Source organism: Lontra canadensis, unplaced genomic scaffold (genome assembly GCF_010015895.1).
Source record: "Lontra canadensis isolate GAN:19392208 unplaced genomic scaffold, GSC_riverotter_1.0 scaffold3, whole genome shotgun sequence".
Lineage (NCBI taxonomy): Eukaryota > Metazoa > Chordata > Mammalia > Carnivora > Mustelidae > Lontra > Lontra canadensis.
The window spans coordinates 8,860,649-8,873,197 of NW_022630997.1; positions in this window are offsets into that span (position 1 = coordinate 8,860,649).

Consider the following 12,549-nt stretch of genomic DNA (forward strand, 5'->3'; position numbering starts at 1 on the left):
CATGAGACAATTGGGGTATTCTGTTAGGCAGGGGAAGTGCTTTCTGTACATATAGGACCTCCCAGAAACAGACACCAAGGAGAGATTAGATGGGCCTGATGTGAAAATCACCTGTGAAGGAAAAAGGGTGAGAGCTAGAGAAGAAAGGAGACGCTTTAGACCACCATGCTGAGGAGAGAGGAGAGGAGAGGAGAGGAGAGGAGAGGAAACATCTCAGGCTACTGTCAATAAAAATTCAGGCAGACCAGTGAAGAGCCCTCCAGCCAAAGTCACCCAGGGTAGGAGTCCCACGTCTCTCAATAATGAACTTGCATTAGTGTTGGGTCATCAGCTGGGAGCAGACCAGGAGAAGCATAGCCTTGGCAACAACAGGGGGTGGAAATGGCAGCCAGCAGATGCTCCCTTGGCAGGAGATCCAAGTGGAGCATTTTCACAGCTTCCACAAGCTTCATGGGTACTTCCCATTTCATCACCTCCCTGTAGGATAAGGATGTGTATGCAAGGGTTAAGGCTTAATAAAATTAATCATTTTTACTGCTTCATCAAGGGGTTTCTTAAGTGCAAATGGCTTTGTTCCCCTTGCAAATGGGTGGCAATGAAGAATACAGAGACTGTACACACACGTTCACTTTGGTTCCACTGCCTGGATTCAGGCCAAACGTGCCAGGACTTCGGCCCAGCATTGGCTTTTGCACTCTCAGTGCACATGTCAACTAGGAGAAAAAAGCACATGAGATCTCAATGTTGTTATAAAAATAGTGTTGACTTTATAAATCCTCTGAAATGAGCTCAGGAACCCCCAGGGATCTACAGACCCCACTGGGAGAACCAATACTTACAGATAGCAACCCCAGAATTGGAGGAGGCTGCTGGGTTTTATTCTTTTTTCTTTTCCTTTTTTTTTTTTTTTGGATGCTTCCAGCAAAAGTCATAGGGAAGATATCAATTCCCATTTGGGTCACATTGCTCTCCCTGAATCAATCACCGTTAGGAGGAGGATGAGGTATTCTGATTGGTTGGGCTTTAATCTCATGCATACCTCCCAGAAGAAGGGGACATTTCAGCCCGCCCACATCACAGCAAATGGGTTCCCATGAGAAGGAGCAGTTCTCTCACAGGAAGCTGAGGGAAGGGATGCTATACAGGCGAAACAACCCATCATACAGTTCAGTGAAGTAAGAGAAGTCAACAATAGACATCTGGGCTAAGAGATGTCCCTATTCCCAAGGAAGCCTGAGGCCAGAGTCAGGCAGGTGGAGAAGGTGCTCAAGTTGGAGCTTGGCCCCTGAAGGTCCCAGGGCCTGCAGCCATGGGGCAGCACAGCCATTCAGTCCCTCAGGGGGGCCAAGTGAGCAGGCCTCCCGGTTGGCCAGGTTGTGTGCGTGTTGGGGGCGGGGGCAGGCGCTTACTGTGGCCACCTTCCACAACCGTACAGCCATGACCACTCACATTTCCTCTCTTGGTCAGTGCTTGACTCGGGAATTGGAACCTAGTGGGCCCTCAGGGCTGGGGAGTGGGGCAGGGTGGAGGGGATTCACGGGTCAGAAGCTGGGTATGGAGAGCAACCGTCTACACTCTCTGTAAATCGATGGAGATTGCAGTTTTATGTATTTATTTTGAAGATTTTTATTTATTTATTTGTCAGAGAGAGAGACAGAGGGAGAGCACGAACTGGGGGAGAGGGAGAAGTAGGCTCCCCGCCGAGCAGAGAGCCTAATGTGGGACTTAATCCCAGGACCCTGGGATCATGACCAGAGCTGAAGGCAGACACTAAACCAACTGAGCCACCCAGATGTCCCAAGATTGCAGTTATAAAATGGCATTGATTCAAACACAATCCTGCCTGTCTAGCCTTCTCCACATTTACCACTGAACACCCTGCAACTTCTCCTTGTTTATCCTTGGAGTGACTCACTCAGCTGAGGAGCACTCGACGCCTACGATCTAGTGGGATTATAGATCAGCAGTATGACTCCTCACCTTCAATGACCAGCTCTGCCCCCTTGAAATACTCTCGTTCTTGGGTCTCCTCAGTGACCCTCTCCCAGGTTTCCTTCTGGCTGCTTTTTCCTAGACTTCTTCGCACATTCTTAAATGAGGACAGTCTTTTGGGGTGCTGTCATATGACCCCCTTTCTTCTCACTAGGCAGTCTGATCTGTCCCCATGCTCTCAATTACTACCATATTTCTTTCTTTCTTTTTTTTTTTTAAGATTTTATTTATTTATTTGAGAGAGAGAGAAAGTACAAGCAGGGGGACAAGCTGAGTAGGGAGCCCGACGCAAGGCTCAACACAGTGGTTGACCTCAGGACCCCGAGTTCATGACCTGAGCCAACATCAGACACTTACCCCACTGAGCCACCCAGGTGCCCACACCATGTTTCTTTCTTAAAACCGCTGCAGAAACCCCTCTTCCTGCAGCATGCACAAACATTCATTGTGTGTTCCGTGCCCATCCATGCTTTCTGCAAGGGCCTGAGATCATTGGAGTAATTGGTACACTACTGGCACTAAGGCCATAGTAGCTCCACGCACACAGGAGCGCTGAAATCAGATCACGTGGTCATCCAGATGTCCAGGCTGTGCTGTGCACATGTGCGCACACACCTGTCTAGCCATCTTTCAGACTGTCATTTAAGTGGAACTATTTATGAAGACATTTGGAGAGGATCCGACTGTAGCCAACCCCCCATCCATCGCCCCCAGAATACGCAGTTGCTCCATAAGATTCCACTGAGTACGTTTATCCCTACAATGTGCTGGGTGCATGTAGTTGGTGCTGTGAAGCTTACCAGGGTCAGAGTTAGTGTCCTCCTTGGGATGGGTGGGGCTGGGGCTGGGGGACAAGCACTTACATATCTGCGCTCAGAATAAATCTCAGATCCCCACATTGTCTAGCCCCAGCAGGGCACTGAATTTTCAGGAATCTAAAGTAAAAGTGCCACAGTCATACATTAAAACACATACAATTTTTCCCATTTTAACATCCCTGAAGTCAGGTGGCATCTAACAAATAATTAGATAAGAACACTTCATTAGAATTTCATTGGCAGATGTTTTTATCCTTCCTCGGAACAAAAAAAAAAAATCAAGCTGAAATTTACAATTGATTCTGTCTTAGACCAAATGAAAAATATTATCTGGGTCACTCAAAGAATAATGAGCTCAAACCCGTGATCTGCAACAACGGGTCCTTAAATCCCTGTATCCATTTCGTCTGGTTTCTAACTCTCTAACACCCCATAGCTGGCTGGGACCCTTTCTGTCTCTCCATCCTGGAATCTCTACTCTCTACCAAAACAAGACAGAGCCTCCCTCACATCTTCCCCAGAAAGAGTACATTTCCTTTCTTCCTCTCCCTCCTGCTCTCTCCCTCCTTCCCTCTTCTCTGTGGGAGTCCATCTCAGCCATCTGCAAAGGTTATCTTCCCCAGCCCTGCAGACGGATCTGTTTTATCTGATAAGAAAGCAGGGGGCAAATACTTGGCAGTTAGAGTTTTCTTTAGCAAGAAAAGGGAGCAAGGCTTTGAATAATCCTACAGGAGTAACTCTTGGGCCAGGAGCGAGAGAACAGGCAGATCACCGTGTGGGTCAAGACAGAGTTGGGTGCACCAAGCTGCATGGGGTGGGACAGGAATATTCACTAATAGGACATACTGGGAAGGCTCAGATTTTTGACCCCCACCCCCAAACTGTGACCATTGCTTTCCAGAAGCTTCACGTACATGTGCACCTGCATGCACCCATGTCTGCAGATGTAAGCACAGGCATATATGCACCTGTGCTCAGACAATAAGCCAAGACCTTTCTGTCCTATCTCACATAGCACTAGGAGGGAGGAAGGCAGGGCCAGGATGATGGCCTGTTTTCCAGGGCGGGAGGTCCTGCTGGTAGGCCCAAGGCCAAGGCAGCCCAGAGACTGGGGACCCCTCTCTTTCCCACCCACACAAATTTTTCAACAGGCTGGTCACTATGCTAAAAGAATGGCTGCCCCTGGATGGGGCTGCCTCTTCCCTGTAGAGAGATGTAGGCTGGGAAGGTGGCCTCTAGGGAGAAGATCGTGCTTCCCAGGGGCCTTGGAAAAAAAGTCAGGGAGAAACCAGAAGGATGAGTCTGCAGAGCGTGGAAGGAATGAGGGAGCTCCACTTTGGCCGCCTGGCTGAGCCCTGGTGTTGGGGTTCTCAGCTTCCAAGTTGTCCATCAGCCACCCGGAGTCTCAGGGCTCCTGTGGCTCGAGAGGGACGTTGGGAGAACTTAGGGGTTCTCCGATGTGAGGATGGAGTGCATCTCGGCTACTTGAGTTCCCCCTTCTGAGCTGAATGCTGGGAGTGCCTGGCCCTTTGCAGAGCACTGGGCAGCGGGAACCTAACTAAGAAAGGGGAGAGGCCACATGGGAGGAACTCACCATGGAGGTGGGGAACTCGAGCGTCAACACAGGTGGAGCCCAAGTCCAATCTGATCTGCTAATCCCAGCCCAGGGTAGAGCCACCAGAGCTGGCTGCACCCCATGAGTTGCCCAAGGTCTGCTCAGAGCCTGTGGGAAAGTCAGCAAGGCTTTATTTAGGCCATGGACTCAGAGGACCTCTGGTAGGTGGGAAGGAGGAGCCCTGAGACGCCTGAGAGGCTATTTTACTCCCAGAGCTCTGGGAGCTAGGCCCACACTGAGCTTCTCCGCTTCCTTCTCTGCCCCTGTTCTCCGGTGATTCCTGGCTGCAGGGGTGTGTGTGGGGGTGGGGTGGGGCTGGGAACAGGTCAGGGTTAATTATTAATCATCTGGCTAGCCTAATCAATGTAGACCAAGGTCTTTCTCTTCCAGGGCTGTGAAATCACCCCTCACTGGGCTAAAACTAAGCCCCCAGTGTTGTGGTTTTGGAATATAGGTGAGGTTCTGTGGGGTGGAGTCTGGATGTCTTTGGTGCAAAATGGTGGTTTATTAAAGCATGGGGGCAGGACCTGTGAGCAGAGAGAGCTGCTATTGTGAGGGGTGGCTGATTATATACTATGGGGTTCGGGGAGGCAAGGAAAAGCTAGGTTTGGAAAGAACTTTCATATGCTAAAGAGTACCTAAGAGATCCCAAGAGCCTTGCCATTGTCAAGTTAAGGTTGTTTTTTCCCCCCAAGCAAGGCATTAACCATAAGATAGTTGGGATCTTCCTGGAAAAGTGTCCCACGTGTCCCACCCAGGAGTGGGGGTTGGGGGCAGTTGCAGGGTGTCAGCTTTCGCTTTGTCTGCAGCCTGCCTTCTGCTCCTTCCTCTCTCTAGGGCTTTCTAGATGCTCCGGAAGAAGGGTGTCCAGAGGCTCCCTGCAGCCCCTGGGTCTTTGGGAGGCACTGATTCTGTGTGGGCGCTGGGGAGGCAGGTGTGGTTTCCAAGATGCAGGGTGAACCAAGGCTATCCACCCAGTGTTGACACAACTGTCATAAAACCACGCTTTGTTCCCAGCTCTGCCTGGGAAGGTCCCTGAGAACTGGGTGGGCCTGGCTAGATGGGGATGCAGAGTGAGGACAGGTAGGTTTGGCGAGGAGATCCCCCTGGGAACACAGAGGGTTGGAGCTGGCATAGGAAGCCCAGCTCTGTGGCTCTTGCAGAAGCCCACTGTTCAAAGGCTGAGCTTTGGGCAGTACAAGCCAGGCTTGTGTCTACAACTGTCAGAGCTGCCTCCTGGTCTGGGTGGGTGGGAGCCCTGGAAGGAAGGATGGACCAATCCCTGGGCTGGTGGGCAGAGGGGAGTACCGACAGGCAAGGGCTCCCTGGCGCCATTCCAAAGACACGCCCTGCTCCGACAGCAAGCGGTGATGGGGCAGAGACTGGGGGCTCAGGCCTGCGTTGCTCCAGCCCGTGCCAGGGATGGGCAAGGAGGCTGCTTTGTCCTTCCACTGAGAGTCTGTGGTAGCTATTCTGTGATGGGGGTGGGCTCAGAGGCAGCAGGACCCCTTGCCTGCCCTTGTAAATGCAATGGCTAATGTAGAGACAAACCTACAAAGGGATCACAAGGCAGCCTGCCAAGGGCTGTCAAAGAGAGGAGGTTGTGCAGGTTGTGCATGCATGGGGTGTGGGGGGCTGTGTCCTGAGACACAGTGGGGGAGCAGGAACACCTGCCAGGAGGTCGATGAGGGTCAAAAAAGATGGCACAAAGGAGGTAACGGGTCCCTAGGATGTGCAAGGAAGTCCTAGTTTGCAAGTAGAGAGAGGGGGAAAGGGCATTTCCAGCCTGTGGGAAGACCACGTGCAGAATGGAAGAGCTGAGAAGGGCCTGTGTGGGGATAATGAGCCAGGGAGCAGGGCCAGATCACGGAGGCCTGCTGTGCGGGGGAGAGTGGCCAGAGAGGAGGCCAGCATTGCCAAGTGCCGGCAGACACCAGGGCGGCAGGTGAGGAAGGTTTCCCTCAAGTGCAGCCCCAGCCAGGGGTTGGGGGTGAGAACAGAACCCCATCTCCAGACAGCCTTGTGGCTTGTAGCACTGGGGCTGTGGGAAGCACTGGGACAGAGGGACCACCACCTCTGGTGACGGAGAGTGAGCTGTGTCTCCTACCCCTCCCAGGTCTCACGTTGGCTCCAACTACCTCAGGCAAGCACCAGATATGTGTCAAATCCGCCCAGGGGCAGATGGAAGTGGCTGGAGGTCGCCATTTGCCCAAGTCTGAGTGAATTCACCCAGCTCTGCAGGGAATCAAAGTTCAGATTCCCAGCCCCAGGGACCTGCCTCTGAACTGGAAAATTCTCTCCCTTCTTGCCTTGCAGACAAACAGGAGGTGCTCTCTGTGCCCATCCTCTTCAGGGCTGGTCCTTATCAGACAGGTTTGAGGTGGCCCCAGACTCAGACTGAGGGGGTCAGAGCTTCCCAGTCCAGCTGGGTTTCCTCCTGGCCCTGTCAACCTGTGGGAGAACCCCAAAGAACAAATGTCCACAGGCTGTTTCCCAGAACCCAGACCGACAGGATCCCCATCCAGAGGGCTCTGTCGTCAGGTGGCTGTGCAGGCTGGTCGGTGGCAGGGAGGACAGCAGCTTCCTCCCTGCCTTACAGACTCCGTTCCTGGAAGCTCAGCTAAGTAGCAGAAGAAGTTTGAAACAAAACAAAACAAACCCAATCCACAAATCCAAGCCAGCCCGCTGGCTGGCTCATGGGCTAGGCAGGCATGCACAAAGATTACATCTTTGGACACTGGGAGTGTCACCCTAACATCGAGGACAACTTCACATAGACCCGAAATCATCCACAGCCCTGTTCTCCAGCTACCTAAGGACTTTCTCCAAGCCTCTCAGTGCCTCTGCCCACATCATGGGTGGTCCTACAGGAGAATTCTAGAATACAGAGTTGTGTCAAACAATTTCCCCAGATAAACTGCAACACTTTTTCTCTGCTAATAAAGAGAAAGCCAAGTAATGGACCCTACTTCCTCCTTTTGCCTTGGCTCCCAGGAGGCCCCCAAGTCTCACGCATACCCACCACCACTCTGTCTGCCCTCATTGCTCACATCCTTGCCTTCAACTTGTCTCAGTCCTCACTCAAAACTGGTTTAGGGGTGCCTGGCTGGTCAGTCGGAAGAGCATCCGACTCTTGATCTCAGGGTCGTGCGTTCGAGCCCCACATTCTGTGTAGAGATTACTAAAAATAGAGACAAACTTAAAAAAACCATTTCTTTTTCTGTTGGTTTACTCTGGTCCAATGTGGCCTGTGTTACAGATCCCCTCAACTCCTTGTTGGAAGGAGGTGGTAGGTAAATAAACAATGAAGTTTCACTCAGGAAGGAGAGGTTGAAAGTGCAAAGTGTGGCCAGCATTCTGGAGCTGTGGGAAATCCCCTTTCGATCACGCCCTTGTACCCCAAATTACCCAAAAATAGAGAACAAGGACGCTTTCCTCCCTCCCTGAAGCAGGGGGAACTGGAGCAGTCCCCACCCCTGGGCAGTGCCAGCACTCACACCCCAAGATCCAGCTCACCTGGCAAACTCTGAAGCCTGGGGACAGGAAGAAACTGCTTCTTCCGTGTCTGGGACCTTCCTGCCTGTTTTTCTGCAGCGAGGTGGTTAGGGGCCGGCCTTCAGTGACTTTCTAGGGAGGGCAGGTGTTGAGGAGATCAGTTTCAGGAACTCAGCAGTCCAGGTGTCAGTCATAAGACTGGAGAACTACTAAACTGGACTCTCTAATCATCCCTCCCCTGCTGTGCCTTGTGGCCCTGGTCTAGAGGCTTTAAGGAGACATAGGAACAGAAGACCCCCGTCCTGAGACAGCCAGTGGAGAACCGTGGTTAAAAGCATGATTTGAGAGTCACACGGACCCAGGTTTGAATCCCAACTCTACCATTTCCTGGTCTCTGACCACCCCCCCGGCCCAGGCAAACCTCTGTGGGACCCCGAGCTTCATTTTCTCCATCTGCGAAATGGGAGAATAACAGTGACAAGGCCAAGAGACAACGTCCCCACAGAGTACACGCTGAGTTTGGCATGCAGACTCCCCAGCAGTCACTGGGGGGAATGTTGGTTTTGGTGGTGGCTCACAAGGTAGGAGGAGTGCACAAGCCTCAGGGCTCTTCACTGGCAGGGACATGGCCCTGGGGGGATGTGCCCCTGTTCTGTGGGACTCCTGTCCCCCAAAGGACCTACTGACTTTGCACAGGCCAGGGCTATCAGCAGATCGCAGGCAGTCTTCTGAATAACCAGTGTTCTCAGCCATTAAGAAGGATAAAGAGACCATTGGAAAACGGACTTTTGCCTGAGCACAGTCAATATGAATCCAACTGAAAAAAATCCTGACATGTACCCCAAGCCCAGTCTGATGAGCACCCTTGCCACCACCAGCTGCCACCATCTCCATCTGCCACCATCTCCATCTGCCATGGCCATGAGGGTCCTCCTTCAAGCCTCTTTCCCGCTAGAGTCTCTTCTACCTTGAATGGTCTCCATTCACTCTCACTTGCCCTTCCCCCAGCAAAATAAATGCCCCTTCTATTCCAGGAGCTGCTGGGGAAGTCCCCGGCTGACTTCTAGGGAAGGTTCATCAAAGTGTGAGCACAGGAGTCCACCTGCCCTGAATCACCCACAGGCTCGCTAAAATGCACGTGCCTACGTGCTCCCTATGACCTGCAGAGATATAATCTCCAGGGAGGGGCCGGGGATCTGTATTTCTAAGTTCCCCAGGTGATTTGGATACACAGAAAACATTAAAAAAACCAAACAAACAAAAAAAGCAAAAAACAGTGATTTGTCTTGAGTCTTCACTGAGGATTCAAGTTCAGCTAGGGATAGGCCTGGAAAATTCACGAAGTCACCTAACTGAAACAGCCTGTCCCTGGCAGGACCACCCGGGAGATCTGGATTCTAGTCTTGATCTGACACCAATAAGCTGTCCTGGACAAGTCACTTCTCCTCTCCTGGACCTCAGTTTTCTCACCTGCAGAGGAAGGGCCAGGACTTGAGGGTCCCTGGGTCCATCCCACTCGGACATGCTTGGAAATCCAGTTGTGACAGGCTCCTTTTAGAGTGGGAAAGAAGAATGGAGGGCTGTTGGGGGTGAGTCCAAATGTCCCATCCCTGCCTTGCTGGACAGTCAACGGTCGCTATTGCTGTTCCAGTGGGGACCAAGGTTAGTGTCCAACTGGCCTGGCCTAGTCAGGGACGGTGAGAAGCAGTATCAATGTCCAGGCCATGGCAGAGTGGAACCATGGGCAGTCTGCCTCCAATCCAGGGGAGGAGGAGTGAGCACAGAGAATGGGTCTAAATGTCAGGGCTCTGGCTTGGTAGACTGGCTCAGAACCAGATTCTAGGGCCTTTAAGAATATCGGAGAGAAAATGGGAACACCCAGGCAAGGGCAGGGGGACTGCAATTCAGGAGGTCCCCTGGCAGGACACCCCCACTGCACGGCTCCGGGGAGTGCCATCGGACAGAATACGAGGTGCACGGTGCCCCCCAGAGCGATGCCACGTGCAGGGACATGTGGGGCCTGGGACACGGTCATGCATCCTGGATCCTGAACTTGGCATGGAGGACGAGCTCCAGGCCCATTCACTACTTTGGCCAGCTGGGGGCCAGCCAGCACTTGCAGGGAAGGATGCTTCTCCACCCCTCCTGGTGGGAACTGGAGGCCTGAGCTCAGCTCCAGGATGGCCACAATAGACTGAGGGCGCGGCGGGGCAGCAGCAACAGGCTCGACAGGAACTTTCCTCAGCTCTACAATCTGCTCCTGCTAATTACAGGCGGCCCCACTCACTTTGCCCTCTGGGGCCAGACTGCCCAGCCCCTCCCCGTTGACTCAGGAGCCTTGCCAACAGGAGGGAAGGGCCCACGAACACTTCCAGGCCATTCAAAGGACTGGCCAACTGGGCTCAGGAGACCGGCCTTGTTTTGCTAGAAGAAATGACTGAGAAAGGGCTTAGGATTCTGAAAGAAAATAAGGTTCAGTACCAACAATTATACTAAACCTGAAACAACTCAGAGGTGATGTATGTACACCATGATCCCCGCGAACGCCCGAGGACTCGGGACTCAGGAAGTCACGGGGCTAAGAAGAGCCGGGGCTGGGCATCAACCACCTCACTGCAGATGGAACGTGAAGAAATGACGCGACCTGAACTGGTGCAGGACAATGGGGTTCTGCCCGGGGGGGGGGAAGACTCGGGGCAGTGGGCTGCAGGGTTAGACACTTTTCTGATTCTGCAAAAGGGACAGCAGCTCTCCACTTTCCCCAACTTACCCTTCTGGAGGCTCACCCCTGAGCATCTCTGATTCCCAGAGTTGTAGACAGAAGCTGCTGTGACTTCTCTGTTCAACCCTTTAGAGACATTCTAGACTCAGAGAGGGGCCAGATCCCAACCTCTGTGCTCAATGAGCTTCCCCAAGACCAATGCCAAGGGCTCCCTGCATGACAGACAGCCACTCACAAGCTTTCAAATTCTCTTTATTAAAAATCTTTTTTTTTTCCCTTTGTAAAAACAAACACTTGCGGTCAATTATACAGATCAGGAAAAGTGATGACGATTGATAAGACACCCAACAAATTCTAATACTTTACAAGTTCAAACTTAAATTAACTAGTGTTTTTCTTTTTCTCATAAGCTCAAAAAGCAAACTCTGGTCCAGTTCAAGGACAGTCTAATAGATCACAGCCTCAGACTGTCCAAGGAAGGGATAGTGATGGCTGTGCTCACACCAACATCAAATCTACCAAATTATTTGGGAATACTGCCTGGATATACTTTATTTTGGGTGTTTTATGATGAAAAGAAAATTACCTAGGCCTTTTGTTACCTTAACCCAGGGTACAAATGAATCTGTTACTCAAGGTAGCAGATGCTCTTACATAAGCTTTTTGGGGAGACACTTTGAAATGGCTGACAAACACTAAGGAAAAGCTTTAAAAAATAAATCAGTATTTTCCTGGTTGTCTGTAATATTGCATTGTGTATGACACATGTAGGAATAAAAAGTGCAAATTACAGAGTGGGTGAAGGACCATGCCAATGGAACTGTATAAAAATAAATAGAAATAAATACAAATATATATACAAATACAGAATTTTAGACGGTTTTTAAAGTGAAGGTTCTGACTGAATGCAGAGAGCCTCTCCTCGATCCCTCCCTGCGGCTCTTGCCAGCTTTCCAATATGGAGAAGGTCAGTCTATCAGCAGGGCAGCCATTGCATTACTTGAGAATGAAGCTGTTTGAACAGCCATCTCGACTTCCGTGGAAACGGTGCTGGGCGGGAGGAAGAGGAGGAGGAGGAGGAGGGATGAGCTGGGGGGTCGACGTTCACTTTGCTGGGAGAAAAGACTGCCAGCCTCTCTGAAAATGCTCATTTCCATCCTCTGGTGGAGGTGGAAGGCTCTTCCCAGCAAGGTTCCCAGAGAGCTGGCCCTGGACACCTCCTGAGGGCAAAGAACGACAACGAGGGCCAGAGGTTTTCCCAGAAATGCAGAAGGCCGGTCTGCAGAGCAGCAGGTGAAAACCTGTGGAGGCAGCTTGAGCTGAGCCGCCATCTTCAGAGCTGACTGTCTTGGAGACGCCAACCTTTCCGAGGCCCCCAGATGGCGTCACGCCAAGGCCAGGCTTTCCGCTTCCTCCAGCCCCTGATAGCGCGTGCCCAGGCTGCCTGGTTGGCCTCTGGTGCTGGCCTTCTCTGTTCTCTTTCACAGGCTCCCCGCAACTCTCTCCTTACCAGTAACCGTGTGTGCCCCGAGGTTTACACAGGATTCATTTTATGTCCTACATTTCTTCCTTCTCTGTGCTTCAGATTCACTGATATAAAATGTCAGTGTTGAACTCAGATAAGTTCTCTATCCTTCGGCCATTAGTGCAGAGGACAAAATGTGCAGTCTACCTATCTACCATAAAAAAAATCTTATCTACTATAAAAAATGCAAAAAATAATATAAAACAAACAATCCCTTCCTAGTCTATCTGTCATTAGGAGTAGAAACACAGGAACCGTCTTCCAAGGGCTGAGCCGGGGAAGTCGTTCAAGCTTGTGGGAACAGCACAAGGCTCCCCTCTGACCTTCTTGAAGTCTTCCTCGGGGCTGCGACGAAGCCTCATTTCCCCCCAGCACCTCTCTC